This window comes from Rattus rattus, chromosome 16 (assembly GCF_011064425.1).
Source record: "Rattus rattus isolate New Zealand chromosome 16, Rrattus_CSIRO_v1, whole genome shotgun sequence".
Lineage (NCBI taxonomy): Eukaryota > Metazoa > Chordata > Mammalia > Rodentia > Muridae > Rattus > Rattus rattus.
The window spans coordinates 19,575,717-19,583,961 of NC_046169.1; positions in this window are offsets into that span (position 1 = coordinate 19,575,717).

Consider the following 8,245-nt stretch of genomic DNA (forward strand, 5'->3'; position numbering starts at 1 on the left):
CATAGAGAGTTTCAGGCCAGCATGGGCTCCCTGAGACTCTGTCTCCAAGAAACAAAACAAAGGTTGGGGGGTTGACTTAGGAGTGAAAGTATGTGCCTTAGAAGCAAAAAAGAAGTGGGCGGAGATCCCAGAACCTACATAAATGCTGGGTTGGTGTGGAGGCTCACCTGTAATTCTTCCCTCAGATGGCTGAGAGAGAAGATTCACAGAGCAACCTGGGTATTGAAAGGGGCCATACTGGTGAATTCTGGGTTGGACCAAGAGACCCTGCCTCAAAGAATTAGGTGGAAGAGGAGTCAAGGAAATTCCAAACGTCAACCTCGGGTGTCTGTATGCAGGCACGCATGATGGGTTCATTCTCTCTCTCTCTCTCTCTCTCTCTCTCTCTCTCTCACACACACACACACACACACACACGCACACACACACACACGCACACGCACAGACATGGACCCCATACACATTCAAACATACACACATACACAGCATTCCACACACACATGAACATAAAAAGAAGAAAAGAGAAGCTGGGTGGTGGTGACGCACACCTTTAACCCCAGCACTTGGAGGCAGAAGCAGGTGGATCTCTGTGAGTTTGAGTCCAGCCTGGTCTACAGAGTGAGTTTCAGGACAACTAGGGCTATACAGAGAGACCCTCTCTCGAAAAAACTTATTATTGTTGTTGTTGCTGTTGTTGTTGCTGTTGTGTGTGATGGTTACTCTCGGTTGTTAACTTGGAATTAACTAAAAAGCAGAAATGGAGAGTAAGCCTGTGAGAGTTTTGCTTAACTTGAAGTAATCACATAATCAAGATCTTTGCAGTAGGGAGATGCACCTTTAATCCACACCTTTTGAGCTAGGAAACAACATACCTTTAATGCAGATTAAATCAATCACTTGAACCGAGAAAACTCACCTCTAACCTGGGTCTGACCTTTTGCTGGGAGCATATATAGCCCCCAATGAGGGGTTAGGGGCGTGGCTCAGTGGTAGAGCCCCTGCCTAGAATCCCCCAGTGAGGGGCTGGGGGCGTGGCTCAGTGGTAGAGCCCCTGCCTAGAATCCCCCAGTGAGGGGCTGGGGGCGTGGCACAGTGGTAGAGCTCCTGCCTAGAATCCCCCAGTGAGGCACTTAGGCATGGTCCATCCAATGTAAGGCCCTAGGTTCAGTCCCAAAGTCTCTAAGACTATGTCAAAGAGAGTTGCATGTAGATGCAGATGCAGATGTAGATGCAGATGCAGATGCAGATAGAGAGGTTAGTTCTGTAAGTTCTGTTACTCTAGAGAACCCTGACTAATACAATGTGTCTCTGTGTGGATATGTGCAGATACAGTCGAATTCAAGAGAATACACTGAATCTCTTAGAATTAGAGGTGCAGGTGATTGTGAGCCACCACTGCGGGTGCTGGGGACTGAATTCAGTCCCTTTGGTACACTCTCTTAAGTGCCGAGCCATCTCTCCAACCCTCATTTCTCGATCTAATATCCCTATTTTAAAGGTTTACTTTATTTCTATTCATGCACATGTTCGTGTATATGTACAGGTGGGTGCTGATGCCCATGCAGCCCAGTAGAGGGTGCTGGATGCCCTGGAGCTGGAGTTACAGGCATCAGTGAGACACTGATCATGAGCGCTGAGGTCCAAACCTGCGTTCTCTTCAAGAACCCCAAGAACTCTTAACTGCGAGCCCTCTACAGGGCCTTCCAGTCATTTTGAGACAGACTCTCACTATGTAGCTCTGGCTGTCCTATGACTTGCTATATAGACCAGGCTGGCCTCGAACTCACAGAAATCTGCCTGTCTTGGCCTCCCAAGCGCTGAGATTAAAGATGTGCACCCCAGTGCCATGCCTGGCTCCCATGGCTGGCTTTCTGAGACAGGGTCTCTCACTCCATAACCCAGGTTGGCCTTGAACTCATGACATCCTTCTCAGCCATCTGAACGCTGTTGGAATTTTGAATGTGAGCTCCTGTGCCTGGCGAAGTGGGTGTTTTTTAATTATAATAAATGCAAATTCCTAAGTTAATTTTACAGTGCTAGATATCAAGGTCTCGAGCCTTCGAGATCTTTCGTCAATTTATTCTAAAACACCTTCTATTTTGTTTTGGACTCCTCGAATCATCGTCGAAGGACAATTAGGTGTCCATATGGGAAAAGAATGGAAATAGATTCCCACCTCCCACGTAAGCAAAAGCCGTCCCCAGATCAAGAGAGTATGTGTGAAAAAGTAAAGTTGTAAAACTTTCAAAACAAAATGTAGAACAGGGAAGTGGACGTGACCAGAAAAAACAAACACCGCAGTTCAAACGGCCTCTTTAAAAAACTCATATGTGTGTGTGTGTATATATATATATATATATATTATTTTTATCTTACATTTTGTATTATGTTCACATATATATTTACACACATGCTTAACATTTCTATTACACATATATCCATAGGTATATATATATGTTTATACATACTTGCAGATATGTGTATATATACATGTATATATGTATATCCATATATTGCTATATATTTTTTTATTTTTATTTTTATATAATTTTTTGGTTGGTTGGTTTTTTTGAAACAAGAGTTCTCTGTGTAACAGAACTCTGGCTGTTTGAAACCCATTTTGTGGACCAAGTTGGCCTAGAACTCACAGAGATCCTCCTGTCTCTGCCTCCTGAGTGCTAGGACATAGTGTGCCACTATGTCCGGCAAACATTCTCTCTATTTTTATTTATATACACACACGTGTGCACGCCTGTCTGTATGAGTACTGTGTCATGCAAGTATCCATGAAGGCCAACAGGGGGCGTCAGAGCCCCGGGAACTGAGATGTACTGGGAGTTACAGGTGGTTGTGAACCGTGATCTGGGTGATGGGAAGATGGGAAGGAAACTCAGGTCCCCTGCGAGAGCAGCAAATGCTCCCCCCGCCCCTGAACTGAGGACAGAACCCAGGGCCTTGTGCTTTCTAGGCAAGCGCTCTACCACTGAGCTAAATCCCCAACCCAGCAGCAAGTGCTCTTAATCCCCAAGTCATCCTTCCAGTCCCTATATCTGTTATGAAGCCCTGTATCATAACACAAGATGGGGCACAGAGAGGTAACTCTGCAGTTAAGGTTCTTGCCACCTACCCGCGTGACCGACTCTGATCTCAGAACCTATGTGGTTGAAGAAAAATGCCAGTAAGTTGTTCTCTAACCATGGAACGCGCATACACACACATACTCACACAGTCACACACACTCCCCACACACACTCACACTCACACACTCACACACACTCATACACACTCATACACATACTCATACACAGTCACACACTCACACACACACTCACACACTCACACACTCACCCCACACTCACACACATACACACACACACACTCACACATACACACTCACACACTCACACTCTCTTACTCACACACACTCACTCACACACACACTCACACACACACTCATGCACATGCACACACAAGAAGGAGAGGGTGTGACGTCTGTTCTTGTTTGCCAACCTGAATACATCTGGAAGGAACTCAAACCCAAAAATGGAGGGCACACCCGTGAGGGACTCCTGCTTGATTTGACGCAGGAAGATCCAGTTCTAATCCAGCTCTCTGAGGTAACACACACCTTTAATCCAGATATCTGAGGCAGGAAGACACAACTTTAATGCAGATTTAATCTGCGCCACACCTTCTGCTCGAAGCCTATCTAAGAACCTGGAAGAAGGAAGCTTTTGCTTTTTGTTTGCTCTTGCCTGGCCGGCTGGTCCATTCCTTCCCAGGCATTGGAGACGTCTTCCTCAGGATTCCAATGCACACCGAAAACCAGCTGAGACCTCCGGCCTCACAGACTGAGCAACTGCTGCATTCTTGGGCTTTCTGTTCATCTTTAGCCCAAGTCTGATTAGCTGAACAGCAGTCTGTAAGTTATTCTAATAAATCATATATATTCTATATATTCTGTTACTCTAGAGGACCCTAAGAGAGAGAGAGAATGGTCTTATATGTCCCCCCATATTTGTATGTTTCTTTCAAACTGAGTTCACCTCAAAGTCCACAATAAAAGGTGGCACTCCAGCCATCACACCTATATTTTAGGTGGCAAAATGAAAAACACGAGAAAAAGAATATTCCAGAGTTCTCACATATAAAACAGTTACATTTTACTGACCAGGAGACGGTCTTCTATGAACACGCAGATTTGGAAGCCAGACTGTAATCCCAGTATTGGGAGGCTGAGGCAGGAGGATCCAAAGAATTTTTTTTTAACCTGAGCTATGTAGGAAGATTATTTTTTTAAAAAAAACAAACAAACAACTCAAGGGGTAGCCCAGGCTTGTTATCTCAGCTACCTAATAGGCAGAGGCAGAGAACAGAAAGTTCAAAGCATGGACCTCATCTCAAAAAATTTTTACAAGGGAGAGGCTAAGGGTATAACTCAGCAATAGAGCCCCTGCCTAGAATCCCTCAGTGAGGGGCTGGGGGCGTGGCTCAGTGGTAGAGCCCCTGCCTAGAATCCCCCAGTGAGGGGCTGGGGGCGTGGCTCAGTGGTAGAGCCCCTGCCTAGAATCCCCCAGTGAGGGGCTGGGGGCGTGGCTCAGTGGTAGAGCCCCTGCCTAGAATCCCCCAGTGAGAGGCTGGGGGCGTGGCTCATTGGTAGAGCCTCTGCCTAGGATCCCCAGTGAGGGGCTGGGGCGTGGCCCATTGTGCATAAGACCCTAGGTTCGTCCCCAACACTATGTTAAAGAGAATTTACATCCTGTTCTTAGGATATTTGAGAGGCAGATATTCCATGGGGCCTGAGGGATGCTGGGTAACTAAAGAGCAGAGAGGGAGTCTGTATTCAGGGGTCCTATTATCTATTTCAAAACGAGACATTTGGAGATTGCTGCTTCTGTGTGCCCAGATTCCTGTCAGGTCACAGAAGGGACCAGAGAACAGGAAGGAACATTATGGAGGGGTTTTATATGCTTTTGATGACTTCATGGACCAGCTTGGAAAACCAGAGCATCCTGGGAGGAGAGAGTCCATTGCCTGGTAGATTGAGGAGTGAAGCATCTTAGAAAAACTGGAACTCTGGGTAAGATTCCTGTAGGGGGCAGGTTGTGACGCAGACCTGGAGTGCAGAAGTGCAGAAAGGGTTTCTTTATAGCGCAGTTGCCCCACGCAAAAAAAAAAAAAAAAAAAAAAAAAAAGATTTATTTACGGTTGTATGTGTATTGCGTGTAATGTGCATGTGTGTGCAGTTGCCAGAGAAAGACAGCAGAGGGCATCAGATCCCCTGGAGCGGGATTAAGAGACAGTTGTTAGCACCCCTACTGGGTGCTGGGAGCCAAACTCTACAAGAACAAGAAGCCACTCTAAACCACTGAGCCATCTCCCCAGCCTCTCCACTTTCCCAGACCGGGAGATTTCTAAATCCCAGAACTGCGCACATCTCCTAAGTCACGATACCGCATATGTCCCTCGTGCCCTGTGAATTCACAACGAGGTAAAAGGCCACACACTCGCGTGTTCGATTGATCTCAACAGGTCTCCGCCGGTGTCAGAGTTCTGGAACAAAGGGACCATGTTCCTTGCTTGCGGAGCCTGTACTCGAGGAGTGAGGACCACTCTGGGGGGGGAGGGGTTAGGGGGTATCTGCCTGCCTTCTTTGGTTCCTCGTAAATGTTAATTGGGGGAAATTATGCAAAGACTAGAGATGCTCATTTGCATGTTAACGAGGTAGCTACATTAAAAATAGCAGGAAGAAGAAGTTAACTTTGGGATTGAAGTGAGCCTTCCAGACACGTTCCTGTGGAAGATCCAGGCTCCTGGGACCAGGGTCCTGTCCGTGGGGAGAGGAACCCCTAGTTCTAATAGCCTGGGACTTCAGTACAGTCCTGCTCCCTCTAGCTCCTGGGGAGCAACCTTTTGACACACCGAACAAAGGTTTTGAAAGTCGCTTCTGACTGTCTCTCCTCTGTGTGTAACCTATGGAGTCTCCTGGTCCATTAGCCACCTCTCCTGACATCCCCAACAATAGCTACTTTTATTCTGTTCATGCAGCCTCGCTCTGACTGAGAGCCTGCCCCACAGAGGCACCCTTGCTGCCTCGATCGACCTGGAACAAGTGAGATGTCCGGTCTTTCCCACTGAGCCTCGGCGGCTCTTAAGTACTGGGGCACGGGTGCTTCCTTAGGCCTCTGAGACAAGCTGGTTTGTTTGTTTGTTTGTTTGTTTGTTTTTGTGTTTCTGAGACAGCCCAAGCTGTCCCAAAACTCACTCTGTAGCTCAAGCTGGCCTCTGCCTCCCAAGTGCTGCGATTAAAGGCATGGACCACCACTACCCAGCAACGCGCTAATTTTTTTTTTTTTTTTTTTTTTTTGAGCTGAGGACCGAACCCAGGGCCTTTCGCTTGCTAGGCAAGTGCTCTACCACTAAGCTAAATCCCCAACCCCAACGCGCTAATTTTTAAGACTTCTTTACTTACTATTTATGTGTTTGTACTGGAGTGTATGTATATGGACCATGAACATGCAGGAGCTTGTGGAGGTCGAAAGGGAGCCTGTCAGATCCCTTGGAGCTGAAGATGCAGGCGGTGGTGAGCCACCCACTGTGGGCGTTGGGAACCTCGGGGGTCCCCCGGAAGAACACTGCATGCTCCAAATGGCTGAGCCATCTCTCAGTCCTGTCAAGCGGGTATTGAGACAGGGTCCCATAGAGCACAGGCTGGCCTTCAACTCCCTGGAGCTGAGGATCGCCTTGAACCTCTAACCTCTCTGCCTCCACTTCCTGAGGTGAGCACAACCATGCTAAATCTACACGGTGCTGAGGTGGAATCTAAGGACTCGTGCAAGCCAGCTGAGTACTTTATCTGCTGAGCCACACACACCCCACACCCCTCCGGTGATTATCCAGACTTGGTTTTGTCTCCATGAATCACCCAGGATCGAATGAGGCTCTGGTTACCAACTCTGCTACTGTGGAGAATACTCTAGGGTCTAAAGACTAACGGCACGGGCTGTGTCTGTGTTCCTGCCAGACGCCCTACCTCACAGAGGTGGTTGAACCAAGCAAAAGAGATGGGACTCTGGGCCCTCCCACCGACCTCCCACCCAGCCCCTCCTTAAAGTCACAAGGGGAGGGGGGGGGATGAAGGAGGCGGGGGAGGAGGTTGACCGAGGCAGTGGTGGGGGAGGGGGTAGAGGGAGGCAGCGGGGGGAGTTAGAAGGAGGCGGGGGGGGGGTAGAGGGAGGCGGCGGGGGTGTTGAGGGAGGCTACTTACAAATTATAAATCAGTGAGTGGTGGTGGCAGCAACTCCACCAGCACTGGGGAGGCAGAGGCAGGTGGATCTCTGTGGGTCCCAGGCCAGCTTGGTCTACAGAGCAAGTTTCGGGACAGCCAGGGCTACACAGAGGAACCCTGTCTTGAAGCGACCTCCCGACCCAAACTCAATGAATTATAAAGCAAGGCATGTGCATAGCTTCTCTGGTTCCAATAAACGCCCATTTAGGGGATCAATCACTAGACCTGGCAATTTACAAGGGTTCTGTTTACTCAAGCAGCTAAGAATCTCAATGAGGGCCTAGACAAGGCTGAGGAGAGGCTGCAGGCAGTGCCAGGCACTCGGGAGTAGGAGGAGGGGGAGGAGAGGAAAGAGAAGGGAGGGGGAGGAGGAGGGGAGGGGGAGGACCACAAAACCGCAGTCCTCTCCTGAACACTCTTGTTTACCCTGTCCGACTCCCAGCCAGGGCCCATGGTCCACGCTTACATCATTGAGTGTCTAATACCCTGTGAGAAAGGCCCTATTTTAATCTATCTTACAACCGAGGACAACAGTGGTGCACAGAGAGGTTTTGTAGCTAAACTGGGTCACACAGCCAGAGGGTAGCAATCAGTTCTGGGTTGTATGTGCTGTTAGTTTCTTTCTTTTCTTTCTTTTTTTTTTTTTTTTTTTCCAGAGCTGGGGACCGAACCCAGGGCCTTGAGCTTGCTAGGCAAGCGCTCTACCACTGAGCTAAATCCCCAACCCCGTGCTGTTAGTTAATATGCCATCTCAGGACAGAGTCTGGCCATCCTCCTGCCTCAGCCATTCCAAGCTTTTCACACCAGCCCTTGCTTTAGTCTGTATTATTTTTGATGTTTTATTGAGACAGGGTGTCATGTCCTCAGGTTGATATCAAACTTGCTGTGTAGCTAAAAATGAACTTGAACTCCTGCTACCTCCCTGAGTGCTGGGATTACAGGTCTAGGCTACTACTA